General features: G+C 44.6%; 1 protein-coding gene and 1 long non-coding RNA gene across 5 annotated transcripts in view; one reads left to right on the top strand and one right to left on the bottom strand.

Annotated features, from left to right (window-relative positions):
* CA5B (carbonic anhydrase 5B) overlaps positions 1-18,278 on the top strand; it is a 133,740-nt gene continuing 115,462 nt past the window's right edge. Inside the window, exons 1-2 of one of the 4 annotated variants that reach the window (XM_072816079.1) lie at positions 1-178; positions 4,805-4,991. The gene's annotated coding sequence lies outside the window, so the exon portion shown is untranslated. Of the gene's footprint in view, positions 179-270; positions 695-4,804; positions 4,992-18,278 lie in introns of those variants that run through there. The other 3 variants (XM_072816084.1, XM_072816080.1, XM_072816078.1) reach the window with 3 other exon arrangements.
* Positions 2,327-8,711, bottom strand: LOC140627654 (uncharacterized). Its single transcript, XR_012026295.1, has 2 exons — positions 8,396-8,711; positions 2,327-3,868 (listed from the first exon to the last, which is right to left on the bottom strand). It is a non-coding gene; the product is annotated as an uncharacterized lncRNA (long non-coding RNA).

Raw genomic sequence — 18,278 nt, 5'->3', positions numbered from 1 at the left:
CGTGAGGGGCGGGGCCTGGACACCGTGGGAAAGAGCGTCTGCGACGGCCCAGTCGGGAAGGGCGTGGCCTAGGCATGGCCCAGGGGCGTAACCTGAAAAAGGTGGACTTAGTGCGTGAAAGGGGGGGGGCATGACCGCTTGTAAGGGCCTGACAGAGTTGGCCGAGACTGCGGAAGAGGTGAGCTCGAGCAAAGGGCAGAGGAATTGCCAGACTGGAAAGGAGGAACGTGGGCACAAGGGGTTCAGAGGAATGAGCTTGATCCCGGGGATAACAAGGATGTGGAGAAGACCCGTGGAGAGGCGGGGCCCCGGAGTAGCGCCAGCTCGAAGCGGGGGTGGGTCCAGGCAGAAGGCAGAGGCGGGGCCAAGTTAGTGCGCAAGCGCGCGGCCGCAACTTCAGGCCCGGAGCAACAGCAGTAGCGGTGTAGCCAGGGCAGAGAACGGGTGCAGACCCAGGCTGTGGGTGCATGGAGAGCAGATTCTGGCTCCGACGCGGTGAGCGAGCCCAAGGACTTAAACTGCTTTGTCTGAGACCTGGGCCGGGGCGACGGGGACGTGGCATGACGTAATTAAGCGAGATGACGTACCCGGCGTGAGGGGCGTGGCGAATCGTAACCGGACGTAGCCAAGATGGCCGCGCGCATGAGTCTCCTCGGTGCAGAGCGGAGGGGTCCGCGGTCAGGGAAACTTTCGGGTAAGATCCGGCGGCGATTACAGCATAAGGAGTAGGGGGCACGCGTGGCCGTATTAGAGAGGACCGCCCTCTTCCCCTCACGACCATGCTCTGCGATGGGCCCTGAAGCTGCAACAGGCTGGCGGTTCCGCGAGGATGGCTGCAGTCCCCGCCGGGCTTCTCTGTAGAGCGGGGAGGAGGAAGCAGGAGATCGCTTTTTCCCTACTCTGACCCTGTTACTCCACTGTGAAGGTCGCCAAGCAGCTACATCCCCTTGGGAGCTTGTCCATTTAACGGTAGATCAGCTGTCCCAGACACTTTGGGAGGTGGGGGGTTGCAGTTCCAGAAACCCAGGCGCAGCAGCCTGGGACTCACTCACATCTGCATCTTTGCTCTCCCCCCCTTGGCCATGCCAAAAGCTATGGGCAGAGTCACAGCCACACCAGGGCAGGGGATCAGCTTAGCTCTGTCAGGTGGGCATATCTGAGTTTTCTCTACTCAGTTGTCTCCTTTTCCTTTTTGCCCTGCCCCAGATCTGGAGGGAAAGAACCCACAAAACATGAACGTTGTTGGTGGCTCTGCTTTTTTTGTAGCATGAGTTAAAAGCTACTGTGCTGAAGCTGTTGGAAACTCTTTGTTGTTGTTGTTGGAAACTCTTTATTATCAGTGTAATTCCTTCTCATTTAATTTTGCTGCGAAAGCTTGAGAAATGCAGGACGATAGCGAAGAATTCCACTAATTTGGGTGGAATTAATTTTCTGTCAGCCACTGAAAGCCACATTACTTTCTGCTTTCCCTTCGTCCTTTACTGCTAATCTGGCCATCTCCACTCTATTTAAAAGTCTTACCGGAATATGGAGAGAAGTCCAATATTTCTGGTGAGAAAAGCTGCCCCACAACCTGCCCCTGCAGGTCCCTGAGAACTGTCATTGTTCTCAGCCTGCTTTGGAGTTGACAATGAACCAAAGTTCACCACACCCACCCTCCTTTCTGGGTCTTAGTAAAGAGCTGCACTATTCTTGACTATTTGGGGAATGAAAATCTCTCTCTAGCCTCACGCTCTCTGCTGAGCACCAGAGCTGCCCTGGCAACTCTCCTAGATTTTTCCTCTTGCTGTCCCCTTGGACCTCAAATCCATAGAATTAGCAGGAAGACTGTCATCTTTCTTTCCCACTTGCTCCTTTTGCCAGCTTGTTCCTCTTCAGGCAGTCATCCTCATTCTACCACCAGCATCATCCAGCCATAAAGTCACGGGGCCTTCTTCAACAACTACTTCCCTTTTCATTCCCTCCAGGGATGCTGCTCGACATCCTACAGTGTATAGGACAGCCTCAACACGGAGTTACCTGGTCAAATGTCAATAATGTCAAGATTGAGAAACCCTGAGTTAGAGAAAAAAACCTTTACAGTGGCCTAGAAATCTATACAATCTGGCATGCATTACCTCTCCACCTTATCTCCTACTACCCTCCTCCTAGTACACTATTCCTGCCATGCTGGCCACCTTACTATCCCTTTGTATTTGCCAGACACGTCCCCACTTCAGTCTTTGCACAGGCAATTCCCTCTTCCTGGAGTATCCTTCCTGCTGATAGCCTTATTACTAAATCCTTCATTTCTTAAATCTTTAGCTCAATTTTCAATAAAGCCTCCTTTGAGCAGTTGACTTTATTTTATTTATTTTTAAAGATTTTATTTATTCATGAAAGAGACAGGCAGAAACACAGGCAGAGGGAGAAGCAGGTTCCCTGTGGAGAGCCCGATGCAGGACTGGATCCCGGACGCTGGAATCACACCGAGCCAAAGGCAGAAACTCAACCACTGAGCCACCCAGCCGTCCCTGAGCAGTTTATTTTAAATGCAACACTCCTTTCCCAGTGGCACTTCCAAATTTACTCTATCCTGCTCTACTTTTCCTTGAACGTAATTTAATTGTCTATATGGCTGACTTACGTATGTATTACGTTGCTATTTATTGTCTGCTCCCCCTACTGGAATGTAAGTTCCACAAGAGTAGAGCCTTTGTTTTATTCCTCTAATGATCCTAGAACAGTGTCTGGTATTTAATAGACGTTTGATTGATGACCTGGTGAATGAAAAGATAAAAGAATGATGGATTGAATGAAGGATGGTTAAAGGAATCTCCACTTGTTGAAGCGCTAACACCCAATCGAATGGTGCCAGGAGACGAGGCTTTGTGACCATAATTAGGGTTATCAGGTCATCGTGCTACATGATAGGATTAGTGTCCTTAAAGAAAAGGGAGAGTCCAGAGCTTGCTGTGTATCATGTAAGGACTCGGTGAGAAGGTAGCTGTCTAGCAAGCTATGAAGTGGGTTCTCCCCGGGAACCAATTGGCCTGAACGTTGATCTTGGATTTCCAGCCCTTAGAACTGTGCAAAATAAGTAACTGTCTGTTGTTTAAGCCACTCAGTCTATGGCATTTTGGTAGAGCAGCCCAACTGGCTAACATACTTCAGTGTGTTCATTGGCAAAGTGATGTATACCATAGAGTGCGTGGAACCAGGTTGCAAGGCTAGCTGTTTATCACCCTTTACTTTGCAATAGTCCCGACACATGGCTTGTTGCTGGTCATAAAGGGTTCTGTCCGGAGCCCTCCTTTGTTCCTTTCAGGGCCATAATAGGAAGTAACTCTGCTTCCTGCTTTCAGTGGACACAGCTCAGGTGTGTTGTTTTTTTTTTTTTTCCTTTCTCCTTGCGCTTGGGTATAGCCCTCTTTCCTCTAGATTGGAACTGGCAAGTTTGAGGCAGCAAAACAGGGGAGAAGAGCAGGTTCACAGTCAATTAACAGTGAGATACATGAAGAGAGGAGGATGAAATCAACTTTTCTGCCTTGCTCAGCATTGCTGGGGATCATAATGTGCTTTTTTTGTACCTTACGCTTTTCTCAGAAAGATGATATGCAGAAAAAAGTTCCGATCTGTAAATGACATGTGTGTTCAGTGCATCCTCAATTTCAGTTATGTGACTTTGGGCCCCCGCTTGCCTGCCACCACAGCCAGACAGTTGAGAGGTCTCTGGTAGGCCACAGGCAGAACCTGAGGAGTCCTGGATGGTTTTCCTTGCCATATGATGTGCATTTCAGGAGGCTCCAAGGGGGAGAAATGAATTGCACACGTGGAGGGTCCAGTTCGTGCCTTGTTCTGCTTTGCATCCCAGCCCCCAGCATGGTTCCTGGAACAAAGGAAATAGCAATCAGCGCAGAAGTACAAGCATTTACAGCAGAATTTCCATCCCTGTGAGACCAACTTAGGTTCATCTTTGGGTGTGTTCCCCCTGCAGGTCGGGGAGAACTTTGGGGGTCCTTCACGTCTGAGAGGTGGGGATGCGAGGCCCTCGTCTGAAACGGCAAGCATTTAAAAGTGTTTCAGAAGTATAAGTAACCCCACAACTGGGTGATGGTGGCCTCTAGGGAGAGCCCTTCCTACTGTCCAAGAACATGCTGGCCACCACTTCACAGTTTGCAGTCCTTGAAATCGGGATGCACATCTCCATCACCGAGGAAGTGTGCCCAGGTCACTGAGCGGCCATCATGTGCCAGGCCCTGTGTCCCCAAGAGATGCGGCTGCGGCCGAGACAGACACGGCCCTTACTGCCACGGGGCTGGGGTGCTGGGGAGGTGGCGTCACAATGTACGTTCCTGAGGAGGTGTTCAACTGCAAGAAGCACCGTGAGGGAGGTGAAGAGGGCGCTGGGCTGAGCCCGTGGTCAGGGGAGGTTCTAGGAAGTGATGCTGGAGCGGAACACCTGAGGAGAGAGGAGGAACTAACCAGGTGCAGATGGAGGACAAGTGGTCCAGGGAAGGAGGAGCATCTGCACAAGCCCTTAGGCTGGAGGGAGCTTCGGGAGAGGGAAGAAACAGTCCATGTGGCTGCTGTGTAGGCAGGAGTGGGAAGTGGACATCACAGCTAAAGAGACTATCCTCCTGGAGTTGACCAGTGAGTTTCAGGAAGAGGAGTAGATTACCGACTCATTCCCCCCTCAGCCCGCCCTCCTCCCTCCCCCAACCGTGTGTACTCATAGTCTGAATGTTGTCCTGCTTAGAGGTTTCCACTTGATGGCCAGTCTCAGTTGTTTACAGCTTTTCCTCTTCTGTCCTCCTGCTTCTAGGTTATTAGGTTCCTGCAAGTTATTTGGGGCCCAATCAAGATTTCAAGCTAAACATGGCAGTGATGAGTAGCCTGAGGGCCATTCTTCAAGCCTCTCCATGCAAGTCACTTTGGAGAAGATTCCAGATCCCCACGTTCATGCCAGGAAGGCCCTGCAGCTGCACGTAACGAAACCTGGAACCAAGCCTGTGAGTACACTGCTGCCTTAAAGAGAGTGAGAGGTTGGGGCACCTGAGTGATATAGTCCATTAAGTGTCCGACTTGGTTTCAGCTCAAGTCATGATCTCAGGGTCGTGAGATTGAGCCCCACCTCAAGCTCCAGGCTCAGCTTGGAGTCTGCTTGAGATTCTCTCTCCTTCTCCCTTTGCCCCTTCATCCCCCCTTCTCTGTTCATCCATGGTCACTCACTCACTCTCTCAAATAAATTTTTGTTTTTTTAAAAAAAATTATTTATTTATTCATGAGAGATACAGAGAGAGAGAGAGGCAGAGACACAGGCAGAGAGAGAAGCAGGCTCCATGCAGGGAGCCTGATGTGAGACTCGATCCTGGGTCTCCAGGATCACGCCCAGGGCTGAAGGCAGTGCTAAACTGCTGAGCCACCTGGGCTGCCCTCAAATAAATCTTTGAAAAGAGAGTGAGAGGCTTGCTGTTGCATGATAGTCACGTGTCCTGTGTTTATCTGTATAGTGTCAGTGGCGTTCCAGAGTGGGATTGTGTACCTTCAGAACCATGAGAATAACTATTTGTTTCTCTATTTGTCTTCTAAAATAAACGTGGAAAATTCTTTTTCCCCAGGTTTATTGGCATATAATTGCCACATAACCTCATGTGAGTCGAAGGTGTGCAATGTGCTGATTTGATACACATCTATTGCAAAATGATTACCATTAAAAGATGTGGAAAGTCGTTTTCTTGACAAAGTTTACCATGTGAAAATGATGTCATGCAGAAATAGGATGAGACGTATTCCAGTTTCAAATAGCTTGGAACCTGTTCTGTATTTTTTTTTTAAAGATTTTTTTTAATTTATTTATTCATAGAGACAGAGAGAGAGAGAGAGGCAGAGACAGAGACACAGGCAGAGGGAGAAGCAGGCTCCATGCAGGGAGCCCGACATGGGACTTGATCCGGGGTCTCCAGGATCACGCCCTGGGCTGCAGGCGGCGCCAAACCACTGCGCCACCGGGGCTGCCCCTGTTCTGTATTGTTCTTGTTAGCAACAGTCTTCTTACAAACATTGATCCACAGACTGCGAATTATTTCTGAGAGTCTTAATGTTCTGGAAGTTGCATGTTAATGTTTGTAAGCAGGTCAGTAGCTTCACAATCTGAAATATTCTTTCTCAAGTCACAAATTGCAGAGTTCATTCTGGTTGACCAGCTTACCCAAATGGGCTCTGCCATAAACACAGCATATTAATCAAGGCAGCAGATGGTCTTTCCTGAAACCTCTTGTATCTCATCCCCCTCCTGAAATACCGGTTCCCTGCTGTGTCCCTGTGGTGCAGGGATTGTCCACCGAGGTTCTACTGACATGGGGGATGGGTCATTCTGTGTTGTTGTGGGTGCAGTGTGCACTGTAGGTGTTAAATGACATTCTAAATATCCACTGAGGAACAAAATAACCCTGGTAAAGAACCAACGAGATTGTAGGAGGAGGATAGCGTATGTGTTAGTGGAGAGAGGAGTTAAAGAAAAGGCTAGGAATATTTTATATATTTCCCACTTTTCTCCATGAGTTAACAGAGTTTCAAATGTTGGCTTGCTTCAAAATTTCAGGTTCTTAACTTTTCCTCCTTAGATTTCTTTTCTTTAACCCTATATTACGCATAAGAAAATGAATTCATTAGTAATGCTAATCTGGTTAAGTTCATGGCCTTAAAGCTGCTTCATAAATATATTTTTATTTTAGGTTTATTTTGTTTTCTCCAACATTGACTCTGTTCTCATTAGAATAAACTGACTGGAGTCATACGTTTCTGGTTGCTAGGGGTGGCTTCCTACCAGTAGACTCACATATTACTCTAATGGCTTATTCCCAACATTTACATTTGCGGTCTGAAGCTTAAATTGAGGGAAAAAAAATGATAGTATTTGTCTAGTTACTAATATTTTGTGTTTGTGTGGGAGTTTTTCTTGATTTTTGTTTGTTTTTATTTACAAAGAGATGAAATTTGAAGGTATAAAATTCAATATGCTAATGACTTCAAAATAGTTTGCTTCTTTTAGTATTGACAGACCCAAAAAGTAGTGGCTTGGGAGTTGTGGAGGCTTCCCTTGATTGATTTCCCACCTCAGATGAAATGTTCTTATTTATTTATTTATTTATTTATTTATTTATTTATTTATTTATTTATTTTTAAGATTTTATGTATATATTCATGAGAGATAGAGAGAGAGAGGCAGAGACACAGGCAGAGGGAGAAGCTGGCTCCATGCAGGGAGCCTGACATGGGACTGGATCCTGAGTCTCCAGGATCAGGCCCTGGGCTGAAGGTGGCGCTAAACCGCTGAGCCATCCAGGCTGCCTGAAATGTTCTTATTTGTAAGTTACTAAGAAAAAGCATGTGACAATCATGATTTGATTTTACTTTTTGGAATGATGCACCAGCCCTCCTCCCTGTTTTCACTGGGGGGAATTTTATGGTTTCTGCTGCCCTGAGCCACTGAGTATGTCCTGTTCCTAAATCCCAGACCTTCTGCCTTTCAGTTGTAAGGACAATATGTATTGTGTCTGGCAACTTAACAGCCCACTGTTGCTGGATATAAAGGGTTCTGCCCAGAGCCCTCCTTTGTTCCTTTCAGGGCCGTAATAGGAAGTAACCAGAAGGCCCATTGCACACTTGCGACCAAGAACAACCCAAGATCGCTGAGGGTTAGAAAGGATAACATGGAAAGCCCTTTGCTAGTACCTGCCACACAGTGAGGACTGTGTTGGCAGGTTACTTCTGGTACTATGATTATCATCATCACCGTCTTTATCATCATTATCGACTCAGTGCCTCCCTCAGATATTTGGCCATTTTTAAAATGGGGGTAAGCAGAATGAGGAGTAAAGGAAAGAGGAAGATATGGCAAATTCAGAAAGCAGCATTTCACTAGAGCCTGTCTATGTCTGCGCTTCACCTTCACACTCTGCTCCCCACCTCCCAGGGAATCGTTGTCTGTCAACTCAGATTGCTGTTCGCTGTTATCTCAAGTAGCAGACAGTAAACATTGACAGTCCTGCATCTATTACCCAATATGTAGATAAAATCAATTTCACTTAGTATATCATCTAGTGAAATTTAGTTTCATTGTCACAGGAAAAAAATGTTAGAGGTCTTCAAGCATAGGAAAATAAATTTAATAATGTTAATTTTTAATTTAATGAAACATAAAGAGTATCAACTAGAATGGAAATGGTACAGATTTGTTGTTATTCCAGTGATTCTTCATGATCTCCTTACTTTTAGAAGGAAAAGAAACATTTTTTTAGAATAACATGGAATAGAATGGCACTATATAAAATCTAGCCACGGGACCCATGTGTGTATTTTCATGTAAATGTAAATTTATTATAATTTATGGCCACATATTGCTAGCACTTACCATATTGAAACTTTCCATCAGGGGATCCCTGGGTGGCGCAGCGGTTTGGCGCCTGCCTTTGGCCCCGGGCGTGATCCTGGAGACCCGGGATCGAATCCCACGTCGGGCTCCCTGCATGGAGCCTGCTTCTCCCTCTGCCTGTGTCTCTGCCTCTCTCTGTCTCTCTCTGTGTGACTATCATGAATAAATAAATAAAATCTTTAAAAAAAAAAAAAAAGAAACTTTCCATCATCAGAGAAAGTTCTATTTGATAGGACTGGTCTGTATCATAACTGTATTAGTAAAATGTTCTATTATTTCTCCTATTAAACCTTGATGAACACAAAGCCTGGACAACAGTATTAAAAAGCTTGTTTTACAATGTCTTAACAGAAAGTTTTATTAATCCCTAGATAAAACAAGCTGGGATACCCCGACTGTGTTGTCTTCTATTAACTTTTGAATAATCCTGAGAAACAATGGACTGGTTAAGAGCCCCTTGAAATTATGTTAATGGCCTCAGGGGTGTCAGCAGCTATAAGGAGTGTTATAACACTGAGCCTCAGGAACTGTGGGCTTTAGTCTCCTGTGCTGAGAACTGCATGTGTATGCTGCACTTGCCTGGGCTCAGCATCAGAATGTCTTTTATAGCTCTCATGCTCTGAGAAGACAATTTGTGATCTTTCTTAGCAATATCCTGTGGGAGGAAGCTGTCCCTGTGAATCCTATCACTGTGCCCAGCCCTAGCTAGGCCTACTAGGGATCTTAAATTACATGAGGAAATCGCACATCTCAAGAAAAAGGACAGTAACAGGGCAAGACACAGGAGAAAAAGCCAGTGAGGTTGTCCAATAGATAAATAATGTGAGCCACCAATACGAGCCATATGGGCGATTCTATATTTTCCAATAACCATATTTAAAAAGGAACAAATAGTATGTCAGTAAAACTGAAGGAAAAACAAATAAATGTGTTCAATTATGAAATTCTATACAGGAAATATATAGATGAAATATAGTATACAGACAAAATTAATTTTACTGATATATTTAACTTAGTATATCCAAAATATTATCACTTTAACGTATAATTGATATAAAAATCATCAAAATAGTTTACATTCTTTATTTTGTACTAAGTCTTCAAAGCCCAATGGGTATTTTACATTTATAGCATATCTCATTTTGAATGACCAAGGGGAATAGCATGGCAAGACCAGAGTTTGGGAAGAATGAAGAGAAAGGAAATTTAGGTGGCTAAGATGGGTTCCTCAGAGGAAAACCTTGGCACTGGACACAAATTAGGATTTGACATACAGACTTTAAAATAGGAATAGCATGGGACATCTGGGTGGCTCAGTGGTTGGGTGGCTGCCTTTGACTCAGGTCATGATCCTGGGATCTGGGATCGAGTCCCACATCAGGCTTCTGCGAAGAGCCTACTTCTCCCTCTGCTTGTGTCTCTGCCTCTCTCTCTCTCTTCTCTCTCTCTCTCTCTCTCTCTCATTGTCTCTCATAAATAAATAAATAAATAAATAAATCTTAAAAAAAAAACAGGAACAATATGATAAAGGTGGTAATTTAGGAAAATGGTCCGATGGTAAAACCTAGTAGAGGGTATTGAGACCAAAGGACATGGTATGAAGTCTAGAGTGTAGGGGCCTGACATGGGCTGCTGGTCATGGACAAGGCAAGGAAGAGATAAGCATGAAAGATCCTTTTTTTTTTTTTTTTTTAGCATGAAAGATCCTTAAAGAAAATGTAATGTGATCATTAGGGTAAGAGGAATAAAGATGATAGAAGACTGGAACCTTCTCAACAATGCTCTTTATCTTACATGTTTAGTGAACAAGCATTGATTAAAAAAAAAAAACCACTTCATTTCTTCTTGGGGTTGATACAACACTGGGAGAGGCAGATAATAAGCATGCATGCATATGATAATTACACCTGTGTAATAAATGTTTTGAAGGAAAAGATCAGAATGTTATGACTTAAAAAAAGAGAGGGGTTCATATAATAGGATAATCAAAAAGGTGAGGAGGTGACACTTTTACTGAAGAGGTGATAAGCCAATAATAGGAGCCAGCCCTGAGCTGAATGAGTGGAAATTAATTTCTGAGGAGGAGGAACAGGAATTGAGGGGCTAAGGCAGGAATGTGCTCTTTCTACGTTTCAAGAGTTGAAAGAGGGACAATCTTGAGGCTGGAGACATAGGGTGATACAAACACAAAATAAATCAAAACCAGGACTACTCCTATTAATAAGAACTAGAACCAAGCACATTTTCACTATGGAACCGACAAGGATTTTGTTACTCATTAGCAGTATATTAATGACACCTTCCTAACGACAGTGTAGCTCTGCTTACTGAAACCATGGTTGATAAGATCACCATTCCTGTTTATTTTCCTCCATGAGAGAAGAACCTGAAAATGAAATGAAGACACTATTAATCAGAACACTCAATCCTCTTCCTATTTTGAGGAAAAGTGTAAGCAACTGTAAATTTCAATCTGTATTTTGTTAATGTGGAGGAAGATGATGGGAGTATTGGAGAGGAAATTTTTCTTTTACTCTTCAAAGTTTTCACTGGACTAAATTAAATTGACATGAGAGAGATCAACAAGAGAAAAAAAAAACCCAAAGTTTAATTACATGCACACAGAGACCCAGTAGTAAAATTGTCATCCAAAGAAATGACCAGGTCCCTGGGTGGCTCAGCGGTTTGGCGCCTGCCTTCGGCTCAGGGCATGATCCTGGAGTCCCGGGATTGAGTCCCGCATCGGACTCCTGGCATGGAGTCTGCTTCTCCCTCTGCCTGTGTCTCTACCTCTCTGTATATGTGTGTGTGTGGTCTTTCATGAATAAATAAATAAAATCTTTAAAAAACAAACAAAGAAATGACCAAAGTGGACAGTATTTATACTGTTTTGACAAAGAAACAATAACTCTGTGGGGAATTGGCAGGACAAAGAAAACGTATTATTGAGGATCTTCAATTAGTAAGGAATTCTAAACAGAATTTGGGCTGGAGTAGTAAATTAGTAAAAGGAGCAAAGGTTGTCTATACAATCTTCTCAGCTCTGAATTTCCTGTCTCTGGTGATAAGGTTTGTCTCTTTACCTCCTGGTGTGGGAAAGGTACCTTCCACAGGGGAGATTTATTTCCTGCTTTTTGGAGGCAAAGGGGGGTTCCAAGTGTTCTTGCACTGGCTGTTTCTTAAGTAACTGTGGTTTGAAATAATATGCCAAGGTGGCACATTTTGGGGTGGCCTGCCCTTAGCTCCCACAGGAGGAAAGAACAAAAATGTGAATGTATCTCTCACAACAGTTTATCTTGCAAAACAAACCCCTTGGGAAAGGCTGGCTTTGCTAAGGTGACAGCCACCAAGGGGGGGATGGGGGGATGGGGTCTGGATTCCCAAAGGAGGAAGTGATGGGGGCGAGAAAACCTTCCAGAAGCTGCTGAACTTATAAACCAAAGGGCATAAATTGATAGGAGCATTACAGTCCTAACAGAGCAACAAAGGAATAGGCCCAGTTTGGGGGGGGCCAGTGTTTGCCTGGGTGAGAATAGGCATTTCTGGGCATTTCCTGAATGCAGTGTGAGGGACAAGTCAAAGCGAAAGGAGAGATCATCTTGGGGATCTGCTTGTTAGTTTCCTTCTTGCCTAGTCTTTACAGGAGACCCTCGTGAATTGGTTTTGAAGAGTGAATTCTCAAACCCTCAGCCACAGTCTGAGTGTCTTACAGGAGATGGAGTTGCAAGGTCTCTTTGTGCCAGGCACCTTGAAAACTCAATCGGGGCTGTTTACTTGTGTTAGAAGGTGGGAGAGGGATAGTAAAGCTTCCCCCAACCTGAGAAGGCACTTCGAGACCAGAATACAAAGCAAGCCACTCTGTACAGTTTACACAGAGTTTTATTCAGAGTAACTTACTGCAAGGTATCAAGCTGGTGACAATCCAGCGAGACACAGCTAGCTATTTGCAAAGTCTGGACCTTGGTCCACAGATTTTATAGAGTGAGGAGACTCCCAGGGGGCACTGTAGTGAGGGCAGAGGATTCACATGCATTTCAAAGGGTTGGCACACACCTAATTTTACAGCTAACATTTAACCTTGTGACACCATCTGTGTGTCAGGGAAGGGAAAGAGACTGTGTCATCTCTGACAGATTCGTGAGAGGCTGAAGCAAACCTCACATTCTGGCCTTGGCTCTTCTAAGGTATGAATATTAATTTCCAAGGGATCCATAACACATAGCCCGTGACAGGTCAGGCGACAAGATGGAGGGCAAAGATGGAAATAAATCGTTAAAAAAAAAAAATGCCCTAAGTTTGCAGAGACCATGGTTTCTCAACTTCATTGATGTTTGGGGTCCTGTAATTCTGTGCATTTTAAGATGTTTAGCTGCATGCCTGGCGTTTATCCACTAGATGTCAGCAGCACTCTTCCAGTTGTGACAATCAAAACTATCTCTAGATAGTGCCAAATGTCTTCTGGGGGCAGCGTTGCTCCCTTCTGTTGAGAACCACTGGTCTACTGTCAGGAGAGCCCTCTCTATCTCATTTTTGCCCTACCCTACCCCCCCCCCCCAAAAAAAAAAAACCCATACGGCTAGGATTTTGAATTTTAGATTTTAGCAGCTACCCAAGCAAAACAAATCCCTCCTTTGTAAAGGTAAACTAGAGGCAAGTTTCTGGGTTTTGGGTGGGGTTTTTTTTGTTTGTTTGTTTTTTGTTTTTTATGAAAAAAGGGGTCTCTGTGAACCTGCCATACAGAGTGGGTTGGCTGAGTAGCAGCTGCCTTATCACTTTCTCAGATTCTTACTCTCCTTAGCAGTGGAGTGAGGTACAGAGTGTCGTTGGTAGTGATTTATCTCGAAGCATATTTCTTCTGGTTTTCCTGTTGGTCTTGGTTTTGCCCATCTGTGGTGCTCCTAAGGGGCAGAGAACAGGGGCACCCCAAATTACGCATGTAGTTCTATCCATCATGCATGGATGTCTCAACAGCTCTATGTGCATTACAGGTAATCCACTGAGATTTATCCAGGACTTACTATGAAGACCCGGTGCTTGACCCTCTGTAGGAAAATCAGGACAATTCCGTGTGTACACCTTAACCTGTAGTGGAGTCAGGAGGTCTCCTAGTCAGTTGCAGACCCAACAGGAAGAAGTAAACCTTGCACGAGGACAGTACTTCAGCTACTAATCCACTGTCTCAGCCTGAGGAAGGAAGACTGCCCCTTCTTCCCCAGCAAGAGCTCAGCCAGTGAGAAACAGTTACAACTCAGGCCGTGAATGAGAAGCCAGGGGGATCCCTGGGTGGCTTAGCGGTTTAGCGCCTGCCATTGGCGCAGGGCGTGATCCTGGAGTCCCGAGATCGAGTCCCATGTCGAGATCGAGTCCCATGTTGGGCTCCCTGCATGGAGCCTGCTTCTCCCTCTGCCTGTGTCTTTGCCCCCCCGCCCCCGTGTCTCTCATGAATAAATAAATAAAATCTTTTTTTTATAAATTTATTTTTTATTGGAGCTCAATTTGCCAACATATAGAATAACACCCAGTGCTCATCCCATCAAGTGCCCACCTCAGTGCCCGTCACCCAGTCACCCCCACCCCCCGCCCACCTCCCCTTCCACCACCCCTAGTTCGTTTCCCAGAGTTAGGAGTCTTTCATATTCTGTCTCCCTTTCTGATATTTCCCACTCATTTTTTCTCCTTTCCCCTTTATTCCCTTTCACTATTTTTTATATTCCCCAAATGAATGAGACCATATAATGTTTGTCCTTCTCCAATTGACTTATTTCACTCAGCATAATACCCTCCAGTTCCATCCACGTCGAAGCAAATGGTGGGTATTTGTCGTTTCTAATGGCTGAGGAATATTCCATTGTGTATATAGACCACAGCTTCTTTATCCATTCATCTTTCGATGGACACCGAGGCTCCTTCCACAGTTTGGCTATTATGGACATTGTTGCTATAAACATCGGGGTGCAGGTGTCCCGGTGTTTCACTGCATCTGTATCTTTGGGGTAAATCCCCAGCAGTGCAATTGCTGGGTTATAGGGCAGATCTATTTTTAACTCTTTGAGGAACCTCCACATAGTTTTCCAGAGTGGCTGCACCAGTTCACATTCCCACCAACAGTGCAGGAGGGTTCCCCTTTCTCCACATCCTCTCCAACATAAATAAATAAAATCTTAAAAAAAAAAAAAAAAAGAAGAAGCCACTATATTTCCAGCTCCCAGATTCCTCCAGTGGACTTTTTGTTTCTAAAGGCCTTCCTACCTTCCTCCTTCACTCTGTAAAGGAGCAGCCCTCTCCTTTGCTCTCTGGACTTGTCTGTGGTTTTACCATAGCTTGCTTGTTCCAGATTGTAATGCTTTGCTATTCACCCCCAACCCCCTAAAAGACTTTTTTTTTTTTTTTTTTGGTGGTAAAATGAGTGGCAGTGTTATTCCTAAGGTAAGCATATGTCAAACTAAGAAGAAATCACTCCTTCCCCCCCCCCCCCCCCGATTCATCAGTACCTTCCTTCATTTTTCCAAAACCCTAGAGTGTTGCCCTCATCTCAGTCGGAAGCCTATAATAATATAATACAATAATTGGATAAATCCAGAAATCTTCAAAATTGCAAGCTAAATTACAGACGCATGCCACGCAAGCCTTTATTTCTCCTAGCCAAGCAATGAAAAACATAGAGTGCTTCGGTGAACACTTGCTTTCCAAAACTTCTTCCTCCTCTTCCCCCATGGCCTTTGTTGAAAAGAAATCCACGAGGGAAAATTGCATGGCTCTGTATTTGCATGTAAACCTGGTTTGGTGGGTGGGGCTCAGAAAATTATTGGGAAAGAAAAGAGCCTCATTGGAGACCACGCTCCTTCCCCCACGGTGCTCATCTGCACGCATCCTACTGTTGGCACGTCCTACTGTTGGCATGACGCCCGGCAGCGCTTGGTTTAGGTGAGCCGAGGGGGTGGGCCGAGCTGCCTGCGCTGACGACGCAGCAGGCTGCCCCTGTGCCCAGTGCTCCCTGAGCGGCCTTGGTCCATGCCATCGGCCCCCACGTGGCTGATCCCTCAGGCTTCGATTCCATCAGCCTCGGCAGCCCCCACGACTGGCATTGCCCGCTGTGTGATCCCGTATAGCGGACGTCTTGACCATAAGCCCCGATGTGCTTTTCTCCTAGTGCACCTGCTCTGGGAGAGCATGGACCTGGTCCTGGTGGGCAAGCACCAGTCGCCCATCAACATCCAGTGGAGGGACAGCGTCTTTGATCCTGCCTTAAAACCGCTCACTGATCCTGGAGACCCAGGATTGAGTCCCACGTTGGGCTCCCTATAATGGAGCCTGCTTCTCCCTCTGCCTGTGTCTCTGCCTCTCTCTGTGTGTCTCTCATGAATAAATAAATAAAATCTTAAAAAAAAAAAAAAAAAAAACGCTCACCATCTCTTACGACCTGACCACCTGCCTCCATGTCTGGAATAACAGGTACTCTTTCCTCATGGAATTTGAAGATTCTACAGGTAAATCAGGTGAGAGCCAGACGGTGGTCTTGTCTGGAGTTGAAGGGACAGTTTCGGGTCAGCATCAGCACAGGCCACACCACACCGCCTCCATAGGAACGTGGACCTCTTTGAGCAGTGGCATGGGATGCATTGCACTTAGCTTTTCGTTCTTCAGTGTGGTAAAATACACAGAACGTGGAATTTATCATCTTAACCATTTGCAAGCATTCAGTTCAGTCGTGTTAAGTACAGTCACGCTGTCATGCAACCAGCACTGCCATTTGTCTCTATTACTTTCCATTTTCCAAAACGAAACCCTATTACTTAAACAATAATTCCCCTTTTTCCCCTTCCCTCAGCTTCTGGCTGTGACCGTTTCACCGTTTTACTTTCTGTCTCTGTATTTGACTACTGGATACCTCACATAAGTGGAATTACACAGTATTTGCCTTTTTATGACAGGCTGATTTCACTGAGCATAATGTCAACAGGGTTCACCTGTGTTATAGCAGGTGTCAGAATTTCCTTCTTTTATTTTTTAAGATTTTTTAAAATTTATTTATTCATGAGAGACACGGAGAGACAGACAGAGACATAGGCAGAGGAGAAGCAGGCTCCCTGTAGGGAGCCTGATGGTGGGACTCAATCCCAGGACCCCAGGATCACAACCTGAGCCAAAGGCAGACGCTCAACCACTGAGCCACCCAGGTGCCCCAGAATTTCCTTCCTTTTAAAGATTGAATAATATTCCATTGCATGGATGGACCACATTTCGTTTATCCATTCACTATCTATGTATACTTGAGTTGTAGCCACCTTTTGGCTATTGTGAACAATGCTGCTATGAACATTGAGTGTACAAAATATCTTCCAAAATGTTCTTTCCATTGATATATACCCCAAAGTGAAATTGCTGCATCACCATTAGAGTTTTTTGAGTGTATGAACCATGTCCCTTTTCATTTTCGTGCATGTTTCCTTCTGGTATGAGTGGTATTTTCTATTTATAGATGGATAGGTAGGTAAATATAGATAGATTCTATGTTTAAATTTTTATTTAAAATTTTATATTTGAATTTATTTTTTTGAAATTTTACATATATATTTATTGTTCATTTGAATTACTTTCATTTGAAATTTGTTTTCTGTGCGTGTTGAATGTGTGCTAACCTTCCTCTGCTTGTTGACATTACAAATAGCTCCTATATTAAATAGTAATACTGTTTAGCCAGATTTTAAATGATAAGATTGCAATGCAGAGCAAAAGCAGAGTCAAACAAGAAAAAGACACTTTACATTTTTAGTCAGCTAATAACATGTATGTATTTTGTCAATTAGTGATTTATTTATTCATTCTGTATTGACTGCGTGCCAGCCATGTACCAGGCATTGCAGCAGGTGCCAGGAATGCTAAGTAGATTCTTGACCTCCCAGCATTCAAAGTCTAGTGAGAGATGCATGCATGAAATTAGAGTTATAAAGCAAGTGTGATTGAGAAAGGGTTTTTAAAAGTGCTGTGGCACCACAGAGGAGGGGATGATGTAGATTGCCCAGAGGAGTCTATGATTTCACCCAAGGAGAGGTGTCAATGCAGAATGAACCTTTTAGAATTTCTTTAAAAAAAAAAAAAAAAAAAGGAGTTTTATTCCAGCCCAAGTGAGGACAGCTGCCCAGGAAACACCACCTTCACAAAGAGGATAGTGCTTCTCTAAAGGATCATTTGATGAAGGGTTATATACATTTTATATATGTAAGTTATAACATTTTTAAAAAGTTACAAATGATCGATGTTTCAGGAGGTTGCAGCCTTTAAATTTTTTTTTTTATTTATTTATGATAGGCACACAGTGAGAGAGAGAGAGGCAGAGACACAGGCAGAGGGAGAAGCAGGCTCCATGCACCGGGAGCCTGACGTGGGATTTGATCCTGGGTCTCCAGGATCGCGCCCTGGGCCAAAGGCAGGCGCTAAACCGCTGCGCCACCCAGGGATCCCAGGTTGCAGCCTTTAAATTTCTAGTATATGCAGAGCTGTATGACTTTAATAACCAGGAGAGGACCAGGGAAGTTCTTGCTTCCTCTTATCTGTTGTGCTCAGAATGCACCCTTTTGGCTATTTTATTTAACAAAGCAGATATACATTGTGTGCTCAGGGCAGAAAGAGAGCTCATACTCTGAGGGTTTGCTGAGTCATTTTGACCTTGGTAAATGTTAAAGGAGAGCTTCCCTGGGCGCCCAGGAGCAGGGCCCACAAATATTAAAAGTTGAGAATTTCCTTTATCTGGGGACATTTATCTCGAGTATTGAAGGATGTGTCGGAGTTTGTCAAGAGGATTAATCAGAAGAGCATTGGAGACTGAGGGAAAATCATGTGCAAAAGCAGATGTTCAGAAAAT

The sequence above is a fragment of the Canis lupus genome, chromosome X (genome assembly GCF_048164855.1).
Source record: "Canis lupus baileyi chromosome X, mCanLup2.hap1, whole genome shotgun sequence".
Taxonomy (NCBI): domain Eukaryota; kingdom Metazoa; phylum Chordata; class Mammalia; order Carnivora; family Canidae; genus Canis; species Canis lupus.
Note: the sequence above shows the minus strand (reverse complement) of the source record. Positions and strands in the feature narration are given on the sequence as shown.